The sequence below is a fragment of the Erinaceus europaeus genome, chromosome 8 (assembly GCF_950295315.1).
Source record: "Erinaceus europaeus chromosome 8, mEriEur2.1, whole genome shotgun sequence".
NCBI classification, from domain to species: domain Eukaryota; kingdom Metazoa; phylum Chordata; class Mammalia; order Eulipotyphla; family Erinaceidae; genus Erinaceus; species Erinaceus europaeus.
Window position 1 is genome coordinate 118,324,248 of NC_080169.1, and position 16,200 is coordinate 118,340,447.

A 16,200-nucleotide genomic window follows, 5' to 3' on the forward strand; every position below is an offset into this window, starting at 1 on the left:
GCAGGATGATTTTGTTATTAACTGTTACAAACCTTTGGATGAAAGGCATTTTGTGATTGAAATCATTGCTACACACTTCCAAAGTGCTTTCAATAGAGTCTTCCAAGTGATCCAGGAAGTGGCAGTGGATATAGCACTGGACTCTCAAGCATGAGTTCCCAAATTCAATCCCCAGCAGCATATGTACTAGAGTAATGTCTGGTTATTTCCTTCTTCCTATCTTTCTCATTGATAAATAAATCTTAAAAAAAAATAAATAAAGCATTCTGAAATCAACAATTTACGCCTGTTTGGCTCTTCTTTTTAACCTGAACTAAATCTACTAAGTCACACATGGTCTACTCAAAATTAAATCCTGGTATATCATGAAGTATACATGCACATGTATATTTAACAGACATAGTTTTCCCTTCCAAAACTGTTCAGATATTTTAATACAATATTCTTTTATACCTATATGTAGATAATATTTGTTCCCTATTTACAATTATAATACATTGTTTTCTTTTGAAATAACTGAAGTTATTTATAAATAATTGGAGTGGAAATAATTTAGCTGCAGATGTTCATAACATAAAACAAGACTTGCATTATCTAATCCAATGTGAACAGAACTTCATGAGAAAAAAAAAGACTAATATTCTTTACATGAGACAAAATATGTTGTGAAATTACTACATAGCCTGGGAATTTACTGACTCGTTGACTAATAATATGGTTTTGTTTTGTGTTCAGACTTCCTTTCAACAAACAGTGCTCCATTTATTAGACATACCAATACAGGAGATACAAATGTTTATCAATAAGCTCACAAAGCTCTCTCGATTGTTTACTCTTTTAAAAGTCTACACATTAAATTGCTGACTTATTTTATTCAAAAAACATACCAAGAATCTTTCTTTTTTAAATTTTGTTATATTTATTTTCCCTTTTGTTGCCCTTGTTTTTTTTTATTGTTGTTGTAGTTATTATTGTTGTTGTTATTGATGTCGTCGTTATTAGATAGGACAGATTGAAATGGAGAGACCAGGGAAAGAGAGAGAGGGAGAGAGAAAGATAGACTCCTGCAGACCTGCTTCACCGCCTGTGAAGCAACCCCCCTGCATGTGGGGAGCCAGGGGCTCTAACCGGGATCCTATGCTGGTTCTTGTACTTCACACCAAGCAGTTAACCAGCAGGTTAAGGGCTTAACACTCTGCGATACTGCCCGACTCCCCCAAGAAATTTTATTTTTCTTTTGTGGTTTTTTTTTTTTTTTTTTTTTTGCATCTGAGACAAAAACAGAGTTGAACTATCATCATAAAAAGATGACTTTACAATTCTGGGTTACACTACAATGTTCAGCCAGGTTTCATAACTTATAAACATATCTAATGTTAATTCTTGTATATCAGTGGCAGCCATATAATTTATTGTTTAAATGATTGCTAAGAATTCAATATTTGTTCCCTTAACCGCAAAACGATATGTCAATGTTCTAATCCCCATTATGATGTTATTTAGAGAGGAAGTCTTTGGGAGATGGTTAGTTTTAATTGAGGTCACAAAGGTAGAGACCCTGTAATGAGATTTTTACCAGATGAACTAGCCACCTTGACATAGTAACCTTACAAGTAAAGGGAGAGGAAGCCGGGCGGTAGTGCAGTGGGTTAAGTGCAGGTGGCAAAGCGCAAGGACTGGAATAAGGATCCCAGTTCGAGCCCCCAGCTCCCCACCTGCAGGGGAGTCACTTCACAGGCGGTGAAGCAATTCTACAAGTGTCTATCTTTCTTTCTCCCTCTCTGTCTTCCCCTCCTCTCTCCATTTCTCTCTGTCCTATCCAACAATGAAGACAACAATATAGCTACAACATAAAACAAGGGCAAAAAAAGGGAATTAAAAAAAAAAAAGCAAGCGAGAGAGAGAGACGGAGGGAGGAAGCAAAACAAAATGTCAGCATATTCTCTCTCACTCTCTCTTCCTCCCTCATGCTGCATGAAGCAGGCTGCTTACAATCATAAAGAGATTCTCACCAGACAACAGACAACAGGTCTTCTGGGTCTTGATCTTGAACTCACTAGACTTCAGAAATATGGTAAAAGAATGTTGAGCCACCAAGTATATACTGTTTTGTTACAGGAGCATGACTTGATTAAAATAATAACTATCATTCAGGATTAATGAGAAGGAATTGCAACAGGGAACTGTCAATCATTCAGCTCTCAGGCCAAGATCAGTAAGTATTAAAATACCCCAAGAATTAGAGTGCTTTATTTCGAGATTTAGAGTGTGTGCTCAGTTTATAATTTTACAGTGTTTTTACACTTAGGGCAGGCTTGGGTTGTTTGTAAAACTCTAAATATATTTATAGAGAACATTGTCTATTAGAAAGAATGTTTGTTGGGAGTCGGGAATAGCGCAGTGGGTTAAGTGCATGTGGTGCAAAGCGCAAGGACCAACGTAAGGATCTCAGTTTGAACCCACCTGCAGGGGAGTTGCTTCATAGGTGGTGAAGCAGGTCTACAGGTGTTTGTCTTTTTCTCTCCCTCTCTGTCTTCCCCTCCTCTCTCCATTTCTCTCTGTCCTATCCAACAACAAAGACATCGATAACAACAATAACTACAGCAATAAAACAACAAGGGCAACAAAAAGGAATAAATAAATAATAAAAGTATTTATAAAAAAAAAAAGGCCTCCAGGAGCAGTGGATTCGCAGTGCAGGTACAGAGCCCTAGCGATAACTCTGGAGGCAAAAAAAAAAAAAAGAAAGTGTTGGGTAGTTGCCATCTCCCCCTGGCTTCTGCTTAACCATATGCCTATATAGGGATTTTACTGATCCAAAGCTTTGGTCTATTTACATAAATCACTTTTACATAAAGCACTCCAGGGCATTGGTGGTTCTATGATAGGATTCTCTCCTGCTCCACCCCCTCCTTGTCACACACTGATCCCTTCTTTGTCACACTCTGATTTTCACCAGTCACTTTTCTCTCCACCCTCTCTATATCACATCCTGTTTCCACCCTACTTGGAGAGTATAAAAACAGCTGCTCTTCTGATTAAAGACACTTGGAAATTGCTTTCTGGCTCCGAGAGTTCCAGAGTGTATCTCCTGCGGAAGTTGGTGCAGCACGAGAGTTCCTGATCCCTCTCCCACACAGCAGCCTAGATCAGCTCCAGTTGAGTTCTCTCCAACCCAGAGAGCACTAGCTCGGGAAGAAGTACCCTCAGGCTATCCCGGCATCTGGTGCCCGGAACAGGGACCCGTAAGCAGCAGATTTACAAGAAGACATCTTAGATAAGTACACACCTTTTGGGTATCTGCAATATTGTGTTAAGGCACTGTGATTTTTTTTCTTTCTTATTGTTTTCCGGAGATCTTTCCACCATGGAAAATCTTTTCCAAATCCTGCATTCTTTTTCCAGTATACAATTTTTATATATTTGGGACATTTTTCTCGGGGCTTCACCTTATATCCTGTTGATCATCATAGCAGCTTTTAAGGGATATATAGGTCAACCTCTCAAAAGGCTTAAGGACCTAGAGGCTGAGGTCAAAGAGATAAAGGAAGTAATCATAGAACTTAACCAGCACCTTAAAAACAAGAAGAAGCAAAGGCCTGTCGTGATCTTGACCCACCCTAATTCCTCTGCATCTTGTCCTGAGGCCCCTATTTTGGCATCTTGCCCTGAGGCCCCTATTTTGGCAGAGGCGTGCCGTTCCTATGGAACCTTGACCAACAATCTCTCCTCCAGTGAAACTCCCCCTCCTTATTAGGTTATGCCCACAGAGGCATGAAGCGCCGCAAGAGGCAAGAGATGCCCACAGAGGCAGGAAATGCCCTTTGAGGCAAGAGATACCCCCAGAGGCATGAAGCGTTCCCAGAGGCAAGAAATGCCCTTTCGCCTGCTAGGCCTTGCCCTTTGAGGCAAGAAAAGCTCCCCTTGGCATCACACTGGTTATTGCTGCTCGCCTATTTTGTTTTCCATATCTTATGCCAGTTCTTTTGAAAACGCCTGTACGATATACGTTTCTGTTCACCCCGCAATGGCCATTAGTTAAAAAGAAAGGGGGAATTGTTGGTATGCATGAGACCCCTTCTGTTTCATTTGGTTTAAATCAGCCCTGCTTAACACTACTCTATTTACATAACCACTTCATTCTATTTATATAACCGCTGTTAACAAGCACCTCCCTCCAGGGCATTGGTTCAATCCCCACTGTTTCATGATATGTTTTTGCTCCACCCCCCTCCTTGTCACACCCTGATCCTCTCCTTGTCACACTCTGATTGTCACCAGTCACTTTTCTCTCCACCCTCTCTATGTCACACCCTGTTTCCACCCTACTTGGGAAGTATATATAAAGACAGCATTGTGAGTTTTAGAGTACTTTACCTTGAGTTTAGCTTAGCTCATCTTAGATTGTGCTGCGTCCTGCATGAGTAAAGAGATACTGCCTACAGCTCAACTATGAGTCCCTGGTCGTCTGTTACCTGCCCGTGAAGCCAGCCCGGCGAAAACAACCTAACCCGTCGAAAACAACATAGCAAGAGGACTGGCTACAGGATGCACCCTAGGATCCATAATACAGCATGGCAGAATCAAAAAAAAAAAAAAAAAACAATCTGATTCACAGAACTCCCCCCCCCCCGAATGAATGTCTTATGCTATGACTGGCCAGTTGTGTTTTGTGAGTGAGTGAGTGAGTGAGTGAGTGAGTGAGTGAAAAAAAAAAAAAATTGAGTGACCAAAATTTTTGTATGACCCATTGTGCTCAGAGTACTCTGAAAGTTAACTGACTTTATATCAAACGGCTGGACGCAGCCATGGTTTCTGGAGACGTCCAGAAACAGTCCAAAAATTGTTCATTCCCCCTTTTGATTTCTTTTTTAAGTCTTGATATCAATATGAAATGTTTAGTCTTAAGCTGTGTGAGTAAAGATGGTTCAACTATGACAGTAGTTCTAAATTCACATTTGAAATGATATATCTTATTTACAAGTTTTTCTCCTCCTGTGTGTTATAAACTATATGTTTAATATGCGTGTTTCAAGTTTGGTAAACATTAACTTGACAGTTAAATTGTAACTTCGAAGTTACATTTTTACGAGAAGAGGTAAAATCAATTCATTTAAGTAACTGAGTGTTTAAGGTAAAACTCTAAATATTCAATGTGACAATTCATCATCTCCTAAGTTAAAATACAAATTCTCTATACAGGAAATTTTTGGAGGGCCCCCAGAAATGTCCTGTAAGCTATCTTGTGGAAATTAATCCACAACAAATTTGGCATCAATCTGATATTGTAAATGTACCAAAAAAAAAAAAAATTGTCACTAAAATGTGTTAACTCTAGTAACCTGAGTTTGCTTAAAAACCCAATGTAAAAATAGTCAAGAATCAATATATGTAACTTAAACTCGGTATGAAAACTTTGCTATATAAAGACTGCTACATGAGGTCACGTAAGATGACCTTTACACAAAATTATAAAGATACCTAAACCAGTTATAATCATTGAGTTATCAATTGTAGTAAACTTCTAATTTGTTACAAAGTTTTTTCATAAGTAATTGACTACAGCTATGACAAGCCTTCGCATAAAGAAGCATCTGCTCATATAGAATCCCCAGAAATCCATCTTGGACCCCTGACCTCTGACATCACCCACAATTACAGCCATCCCCAGAAACCCATGATGTGACCTGACACGATCTGGAGAACCTGATTCACAGACTCCGAAGGACAAGACTTTCCTACTGCCTTTCTCTCAACCATCGGTGTCTGCTCTTCCTGCTTCTGTTTCGCCCATCATGTTTTGGCGGTTCCAGGTCACTCTCTACAGAGAAGAAAAGTTCCGGTGGCTGTCCTCCTCCATCAAGATAGACGTGTGGCATTTATTTCCTGGCCATTGACATTGGACTGATGCTTCTATAGAACTTGCTGGACACTCCTTTTATACTGCTGGAATTCTTGAAGAATGACTGTAGCAGTTCATAGAACTTACCGCCAGCTGACTTGGGATTTTGCAATGCCAGATCACCCCTCTAACCCCTCGGCTTATCAGGCCCCCACTCCTCCACCCATCAGGCTCACTCTGTCTCTTGCTACTCTTACTTATCCCTCCCTGTCTTGTGCTAGTTATTTTTGAAGACACTTACACACTATCATTCTGCTTTCTTCCCAACAGGTTTCCGTTCACCCCTACACTGCTATTCCCCTGACAGAGATGAAGCCTTTTACAGACATTGACCCAGTTATATATGGCCATTAAGTAAGAGGAAGATGTTGGGGAATTGTGAGGATATGGTTGAGCTTGGAAGGGCTTGAGCCTGAGGGGTGTGTCAATCCTGTTAGTCTCTCTCTCCACGGAGAGGTTGAGCAAGGAGGGACAGTAGAACCCCAAAAAAGGTGTGCCTCTTATCAGTCTCCCTGCCTCACAAAGTGCCCCGCACTCCTGATACTATGGCAAAAAGTTAAAAAGAAAGGGGGAGATGTTGGGTAGTTGCCATCTCCCCCTGGCTTCTGCTTAACCATATGCCTATATAGGGATTTTACTGATCCAAAGCTTTGGTCTATTTACATAAATCACTTTTACATAAAGCACTCCAGGGCATTGGTGGTTCTATGATAGGATTCTCTCCTGCTCCACCCCCTCCTTGTCACACACTGATCCCTTCTTTGTCACACTCTGATTTTCACCAGTCACTTTTCTCTCCACCCTCTCTATATCACATCCTGTTTCCACCCTACTTGGAGAGTATAAAAACAGCTGCTCTTCTGATTAAAGACACTTGGAAATTGCTTTCCGGCTCCGAGAGTTCCAGAGTGTATCTCCTGCGGAAGTTGGTGCAGCACGAGTTCCTGATCCCTCTCCCACACAGCAGCCTAGATCAGCTCCAGTTGAGTTCTCTCCAACCCAGAGAGCACTAGCTCGGGAAGAAGTACCCTCAGGCTATCCCGGCAGAAAGAGTGTTTGTGTGGCCATATAAAGATTTGAAAATGCTTCATTTAAAGGAGTATACTAAAAAGTGTAATTGCGTAGGACGTTAAGATATGTTCTGGTATTACCTATAATAAGATAACATATTGTGCTTCAATATTTGCTAAAGTGGTATGATGACTAGAGAAGTATAAGGAAAAAGTAATTATTGAAAGTGTGTTTTAGTACATTAGAATGCTCTATTAAGAGGCTTGTCTGGACACTCCAGGAAAGTAACATCCATAGATAAGAGATGCCTCTAGGACATATGTTCTAAGAAGAGTGTTAGGGCCTGCCCCTCCCTTACTGGGAAGGATGTGTCTATCTATCTGAACCAAATTACTATCTGAACTAACATGCCCAAGTGGTGGTCTTTCTCAAGACCACTCCTTTGGAAACCCTGGACCTCTCCTTGGAATACTCCATCTCAAATTAGTTCACTATTCCTGACATTTGCTTCTGTAATGGGTGCTTACCCCAAACCCCACTCAGACTAAGGGTCTAAATAATCACTTGTGTTCACAATCTGAACCTTGGCTTTCCAGTGCTAACTGGACTCTCAGCCCAGCTATAATAAAGTGCCTTTCATCTTCAGTCAATGGCAGATTCAGTCTTATCCATACTTGAGAAATACTACCTTGATTCTTCTTGGAGAAAATTCCTTATTATTAACAGGAGTAATAGATAAAAGATGGATAGATAGATGATTGATGACAGACAGATGATAGATAAGATAGATAGATAGATATATAAAAGATAGATAGTTGATAGATGGTTGATGACTGACACAGTCTAAAGCGATAGTTCAGCAGGTAGGGTGTGTGTGTTAATATGTGTGAAACCCTACACCTTCTTTTCAAATCCACATAACACATACTCAAGGATAGACCACATGTTAGGCCACAAAGACAGTATCAATAAATTCAAGAGCATTGAAATCATCCCAAGTATCTTCTCAACCACAGTGGAGTAAAACTAACATTTAACAACAAATGGAAAATTATTAAAAGACATAGAATTTGGAAACTAAACAACAAGTTCCTTAAGAACCACTGGGTCAGAGACTCACTCAAACAGGAAATTCAAATGTTCCTGGAAACTAATGAAAATGAAGACACAACCTATCAAAATATTTGGGACACAGCTAAAGCAGTACTGAGAGGGAAACTTATAGCCATACAATCACATATTAAACACCAAGAAGAAGCCCAAATGAACGACCTTACTGCACACCTCAAGGACTTAGAGGAAGAGGAACAAAGGAACCCTAAAGCAACCAGAAGGACAGAAATCACTAAAGTTAGAGCAGAAATAAACAACATTGAAAATAAAAGACCATACAAAAGATCAATGAAGCCAAATGTTGGTTCTTTGAAAGATTAAATAAAATTGACAAACCCCTAGCCAGACTCACCAAACAAAAAAGAGAGAAGACTCAAATTAATAGAATTGTAAACGATGGAGGAGATATCACAACTGACACCACAGAAATCCAGAGAATCCTGCGAAACTTCTATAAAGAACTATATGCCACCAAGCTAGAGAATCTGGAAGAAATGGAACAATTCCTAGAAACCTATGCACTTCCAAAATTGAACCAAGAAGAACTACAAAATCTAAATGCACCAATCACACACAAAGAAATTGAAACCATTATTAAGAATCTCCCTAACAACAAAAGTCCTGGACCAGATGGCTTCACAAACGAATTCTACAAAACTTTCAGGAAACAGTTAATACCCATACTTCTTCAGCTATTCCATAAGATTGAAGAAACAGGAATACTCCCTTCCACCTTTTATGAAGCCAACATCACCCTGATACCAAAAGCTGATAGGGACAGAACAAAAAAGGAAAACTACAGACCAATATCTCTGATTAACATAGATGCCAAAATATTAAACAAGATCTTGGTCAACCGGATACAGCAACACATCAAAAAGATTGTTCATCATGACCAAGTGGGATTCATCCCAGGAATGCAAGGCTGGTTCAACATCCATAAGTCAATCAATGTCATTCACCACATCAATAAAAGCAAAGCCAAAAACCACATTATTATCTCAATAGATGCAGAGAAAGCCTTTGACAAAATCCAACACCCATTCATGCTCAAAACTCTACAAAAAATGGGAATAGATGGAAAATTCCTCAAGATAGTGGAGTCTATATATAGCAAACCTACAGCCAACATCATACTCAATGGACAGAAGCTAAAAGCATTCCCCCTCAGATCGGGGACTAGACAGGTCTGTCCACTGTCACTGTTACTCTTCAACATAGTATTGGAAGTTCTTGCCATAGCAATCAGGCAAGAGAAAGAAATCAAAGGGATATAGATTGGAAGGGAAGAAGTCAAGCTCTCACTATTTGCAGATGATATGATAGTATACATAGAAAGACCTAAAGAATCCAGTAGAAAATTACTGGAAGTTATTAGGCAATATAGCAAGGTATCAGGCTACAAAATCAATGTACAAAAATCAGTGGCATTTCTTTATGCAAACACTAAATCTGAAGAAGAAGACATCCAGAAATCACTCCATTTTCTGTTTCAGCAAAATCAATCAAATACCTAGGAATAAAGTTGACCAAAGAAGTGAAAGACTTGTATACTGAAAACTATGAGTCACTACTCAAGGAAATAAAAACTGATACCAAGAAATGGAAAGATATCCCATGCTCATGGATTGGAAGAATAAATATCATCAAAATGAATATTCTTCCCAGAGCCATATACAAATTTAATGCAATACCCATCAAAGTTCCACCAAGCTTCTTTAAGAGAATAGAACAAACACTGCAATCATTTATCTGGAACCTGAAAACACCTAGAATTGCCAAAACCATCTTAAGGAAAAGAAACAGAAATGGAGGCATCACACTCCCAGACCTTAAACTATATTATAAAGCCATCATCATCAAAACAGCATGGTACTGGAACAGAAATAGGCACACAGACCAGTGGAACAGAATTGAAAGCCCAGAAGTAAATCCCAACACCTATGGGCATCTAATCTTTGATAAGGGGGCCCAAAGGATTAAATGGAAAAAGGAGGCTCTCTTCAATAAATGGTGCTGGGAAAACCGGGTTGAAACATGCAGAAGAATGAAATTGAACCACTTTATCTCACCAGAAACAAAAATCAACTCCAAATGGATCAAAGACCTAGATGTCAGACCAGAAACAATCAAATACTTAGAGGAAAACATTGGTAAAACACTTTCCCACATACACCTCAAGGACATCTTTGATGAATCAAACCCAATTGCAAGGAAGAATAAAGCAGAAACAAACCAATGGGACTACATCAAATTGAAAAGCTTCTGCACATCCAAAGAAACTATTAAACAAACAGAGAGACCCATCACAGAATGGGAGAAGATCTTCACATGCCAGACATCAGACATGAAACTAATCACCAAAATATATAAAGAGTTCAGCAAACTTAGCCGCAAAAAAGCAAATGACCCCATCCAAAAATGGGCAGAGGAAATGAACAAAACATTCACCACAGAGGAGATCCAAAAGGCTAACAAACATATGAAAAACTGCTCTAGGTCACTGATTGTCAGAGAAATGCAAATTAAGACAACACTAAGATATCACCTCACTCCTGTAAGAATGGCATACATCAAAAAGGACAGCAGCAACAAATGCTGGAGAGGATGTGGGGACAGAGGAACCCTTTTACATTGCTGGTGGGAATGTAAATTGGTACAGCCTCTGTGGAGAGCAGTCTGGAAAACTCTCAGAAGGCTAGACATGGACCTTCCATATGACCCAGTAATTCCTCTCCTGGGGTTATACCCCAAGGACTCCATAACACCCAACCAAAAAGAGGTGTGTACTCCTATGTTCATAGCAGCACAATTCATAATAGCTAAAACCTGGAAGCAACCCAGGTGCCCAACAACAGATGAGTGGCTGAGAAAGCTGTGGTATATATGCACAATGGAATACTATGCAGCTATCAAGAACAATGAACCCACCTTCTCTGACCCATCTTGGACAGAGCTAGAAGGAATTATGTGAAGTGAACTAAGTCAGAAAGATAAAGATGAGTATGGGATGAACCCACTCATCAACAGAAGTTGACTAAGAAGATCTGAAAGGGAAACTAAAAGCAGGACCTGATCAAATTGTAAGTAGGGCACCAAAGTAAAAACCCAGTGGTGAGGGGTAGACATGTAGCTTCCTGGGCCAGTGGGGGTGGGAGTGGGCGGGAGGGATGGGTCACAGTTCTTTGGTGGTGGGAATGGTGTTTATGTACACTCCTAGCAAAATGTAGACATATAAATCAGTAGTTAATTAATATGAGAGGGGGAAATCAATTGTATGTCTCAAAGTTTTTCAAAATACAAGCTGAATCTTTTTAATATATAGGCTATGTATTTGATATGCGGACTCTCTCAAAAGCCTAGACCAAGTAGATTAGAAGCATCCAATAGCACAGCTATATATAAGATACTGGATACTGTACAGCAAACCATAACAAAGGGATTTTTCAAAGTTAACCCAATTACCAAATTATGTGATGATAATATTAACTATCGATTGTCTTTTTGAACCCTAAGACAGCAGGAACCGCACATCTTCACTATAGAGCCCCTACTTGCCCCAGTCCTGGAACCCTTGGATAGGGCCCACTTTCCCGTATGCATCTCCCTATCCAAACCAAATAATATTGTATCCGCCGATCACAACCTAACCAAAGCAACGATTGCCACCTCAACATGCTTCACCTCAGGCTGTATCCAGAGACCTCAGGTGTGGAATGACAACCCTTCAGCTTCATTACTCGGGTGAGACCTTTCCTTTTATAGTACACTCTAATTTCATCTCAGGTAGTTCACTTTCTAACAAAGTCCCATAACCTAGATATACACCAGTTTCTGTGAGAGAGAGCTTATGTGCACACGTATCCATAAATTACTGCAAAATATATACCTGAAAGCAGAAGCACACTAGAGTCTGCAGTGAATACCTCCCTAACACTTCCTCTCCACTATTCCAAGCTTGGGATCCATGATGGCTCAACAAATTGTTTGGCTTCGTATGTTAACTCTCTTTTCAATCACCAGGTTCCAGATGCCACCAGGATGCTGGCCAGGCTTCTCTGGATTGAAGACCCCACCAATGTGTCCTGGAGCTCAGCTTCCCCAGAGACACACCTTACTAGGGAAAGAGAGAGGCAGACTGGGAGTATGGACCGACCAGTCAATGCCCATGTTCAGCGGGGAAGCAATTACAGAAGCCAGACCTTCTACCTTCTGCAACCCTCAATGACCCTGGCTCCATGCTCCCAGAGGGCTAGATTATGGGAAAGCTATCATGGGAGGGGGTGGGTTATGGGGATTGGGTGGTGGGAATTTAGTGGAGTTGTACCACTCCTACCTTATGTTTTTGTTCATTAATCATTTCTTAAATAAAAAATTAAAAAAATAAAAATAAAATAAATAAAATAAAAATATGTGTGAAATCCAAGTATGAAACAATTCCCCATATGAAAGGTGTTCTGACACTAGAAGTGAATTTAGTGTTGCAATGTCTCTTCTACTCTCTGTATCTCCATATCTCTCTCTGAAGAAGATGGCCAATGTAGTTAAATTGCATGTGTGAGTCTCTGGTGAGAAAAAAAAGATAATGGACATATAGACAATATAAAGAGAATATATTAAAGAGAGATAGAAGATAGATGATATAGACAAACACTAGCTCGATGGCAGTTGATAGATAAATATAGATACAAGAGGGATAAATGGATATTTAGTAGATATATTATAAATAATTACCAATTGTTGATTATGAAGAATGAGATTTCTCTAAAATCTTCTACATGCAGGCATTTGTGCCATATTGGGTAGAACTTAAAGACCTAGGAAAACGGTTTTTACATCTAAGTTTGAAATCTTTATATCCATCAATATGATTGGTAGAAGTCCTCATTTGAAGACAGGAAAAGACCACCCCTCTCTAGAGAAGACAGGAAATCATCTCTTGCTTTGTTCCTTTCCCATATTGGAATAGTCAATCTATTTTAATCATTCCTCTGACTCAAATACTAATCTCATCTGGAAATATCTCCATAGGTACACTCCAGGATATTTACCAACTATCTAGCCAAATTGTCAGACACAGTCATCTGTCACATCAATCTTTGTTGTCATTACTGCTAGAATTTCCTTTATCTGATTTTCAATTATTTTATCTTCTTGTGAGAGTATATTCATCCAATCATCTATTCATTAGGCTGTTTTTCTATTATGATCTTGGTGTCATGCTTTACTCTATACAGAATACAAAGTTCATGATGAAATTCTTATTGACAAGTAAGTATTTTTGATATAGTGAGGAAAAGAAAATAAGTATAATCATACAATTCCATATTTATACTCACCACATGAATTTAACATTCAAAAGCCAAGAGAATTAGGTTTCATAAGAATATCACTGAATGTTTTAAAGAGGTGAGGTTTCAACATGGTCTTTTTATTTTTACTTTTTTTATTTCATTGTAAAATATGATGAAGCCATCTCCTTTTCCTCAGGATAGACAGAGCTCAAATACATCATGTTAGGTGAGATATGCCAAAAAGAGAAGGATGAACACTGGATGATCTCATTTAAAGGTAGAATTTCACAAGAACAGAAAGAACAAACACAAAGGGAAACTCAAACCTGGTGTGGTGTGTTGCTTCAAAATTTTGTTTATTTATTATTTTTTATTGATTGTTCAGTTTTTATATCCTATTGAGGGGAGTCAATGGTTTACAATATACTTGTCACATGGGTGCATTCTCTCATTTGCCTTGGAAAGATGCTTGCAAAATATGCTCACTCCCAACTTGGGTCCTTTTCCACCATCTTGCATCAGCACCCAGAGGCCTCCTTAGAACTCTTCCTTCACTCCTTCCTCAGACTCCTTTTTTTTGGGGGGGTGTAGTACACCAAACTAAATCCCAGTTTTACTTTGTATTTGTTCTGTCTGTCCCTGTTTAGTTGATATAGTCATAAAGAAGAAACACAACCTCCTAAGAAAAAGACAGGGCAAAAAGATGGATCAGCTCTTTCTTTGTAACTTATCAAAGAAATGAAAGAATACAATGTATTGAGGCTGCTAATTAGATGCTTAGATAGATAAAAAGCACAACTTAATGCAAATTCTCTGAACAATTATTGTCTTAGCGATCTGGCAGCCAGAGTCAAATCAAACACTTTCTTATGAAAGTTTCCTCTAAGTGTCACTTCCCTCTACTATGTTGAGAGATTTAGGGGATAAATTGTGTGGTTTATTCTGTGAAATGCTCTCATTAGAATTTTTCTCCAGTGGTATCATTGTGCTGTAAGGTTGACCATGTTACTTGTAAATAAATATGATTTCTCAAAAGGGCAGTAAAATGGACCATTAAAAACTTAGTACAAATTAGCTCTCTCAATGTAATTGACTACATACAGAGGGACCAAAAGGGATTTAGGACAGGAAGCAGACCCATTTCAATGCAAATGAAAAGCAACAAAGTTGGCAGATCTAGGATGCTATTCAGTGAGGGCAGATCTCAATTGAAAACCAAAATATGCCAGACCAGTTCAAGGCACGTCCAGCCCTCAGGGATGGAGAGAAAGGAAAACTGTCTTCATTTTGGATTTCTTGTCTGCACAGCTGACAAGAAGTACAAAGGATTCACATAACATTTCATTTAATAGAAGTGGATGTTGCTCGCTGCTGTTTTCTTTTATTCTTCATAAAAGTGCACTCGATTTTCTCTGGGGTAAGCACTCTTTTGGAACTCTTATCCATAGATTTAAGAGTCCAGCAGTACAGGACTTAAGCCTTTCTTTGCCGTTTTTTTTTTTTTACAGCAGTTTTTGGTAGACTAGTGAAGTTATATATCACTATTCTCATGTAAAGAAGTACTTAAGGGTAAAGATTTTATACTTTACGGAGTCACTGTACCAGTGAAAGGAGGCTATGTGACTGCTTCTAGGACCATTGCAGTTCTATGATTCCAGTATTGTTTCCAGCAATGGCAGCTCAGTCTATAGAGAGAATAACAATTTAAAAGGGGTTTGCCTTTTTAATTTTTTTAATATTTATTTATTTATTTTCCTTATGTTGCCCTTGTTGTTTTATTTTTGTAGTTATTATTGTTGTTATTGATGCTGTCATTGTTTGATAGGGCAGAGAGAAATCCAGAGAGGAGGGGAAGACAGAGAGGGGGAGAAAGACAGACACCTGAAGACCTGCTTCAATACTTGTGAAGTGACTACCCTGCAGGTGGGGAGCTGGGGGCTCGAACTTGGATCCTTACTCCTGTCCTTGTTCTTTGCCACTGTGCTTAACCTGCTGGGCTACCATCCAATCCTGGGCTTACCTTTTTTTTAATTTTTAATTTTTTTTCACTTATTATTGTTTTATTTTGTATTGCCTGCATGGTTAACACTGGGACTCAGTGCCTGTACAGCAAATCCAACACTCCTGGAATTCTTTTCTTTTCTTCTTGTTTTGATAGAGACAGAGAGAAAATAAGAGGGAAGTGAGGTAGAGAGAAGGAGATAGACACCTGCTGCACTGTTTCTCTACTTGTGAAGTATCTCCCCTGCAGATGCACACCCAGTGACTGAATCTGGGTTCCTGTGTATGGTAGCATGTGTGCTCTGCTGGTTGTGTTACCCCCTGGACCACAGGATTTCTTTTCTTTTCTTTTTTTATTTTATTTATGAAAAGGAAACACTGACAAAACCATAGGATAAGAGGGGTACAACTCCACACAACTCCCACCACCAAAACTCCCTATCCCATCCCCTCTCCTGATAGCTTTCCTATTCATTATCCCTTTGGGAGTATGGACCCAGGGTCATTGTAGGATGCAGAAGGTGGAAGGTCTGGCTCTGTAATTGCTTCCCCACTGAACATGGGCATTGACAGGTCAATCCATACTCCCAGCCTGTGTCTCTCTTTCCTAGTAAAGAGGGGTTCTGGGGAATCAGAGCTCCAGGACACTAAATTAGGCCTACATTAGCTATCTAGAAAATGGAGACCCCCACCTCAACTCTTCATCTGCACTAAACCAGTCTTTAGGTTCATAGTTAGTCAATAATTTGTTTGGCTCTATATATTAACTCTCTTCTCAGCCACCAGATTCCAGATTCTACCATTATTACCTGGACAGACAAACCCACCAATGTTCCTGGAGCTCTGACACCTCAGGATTTATTTTCAACAAGAACTACT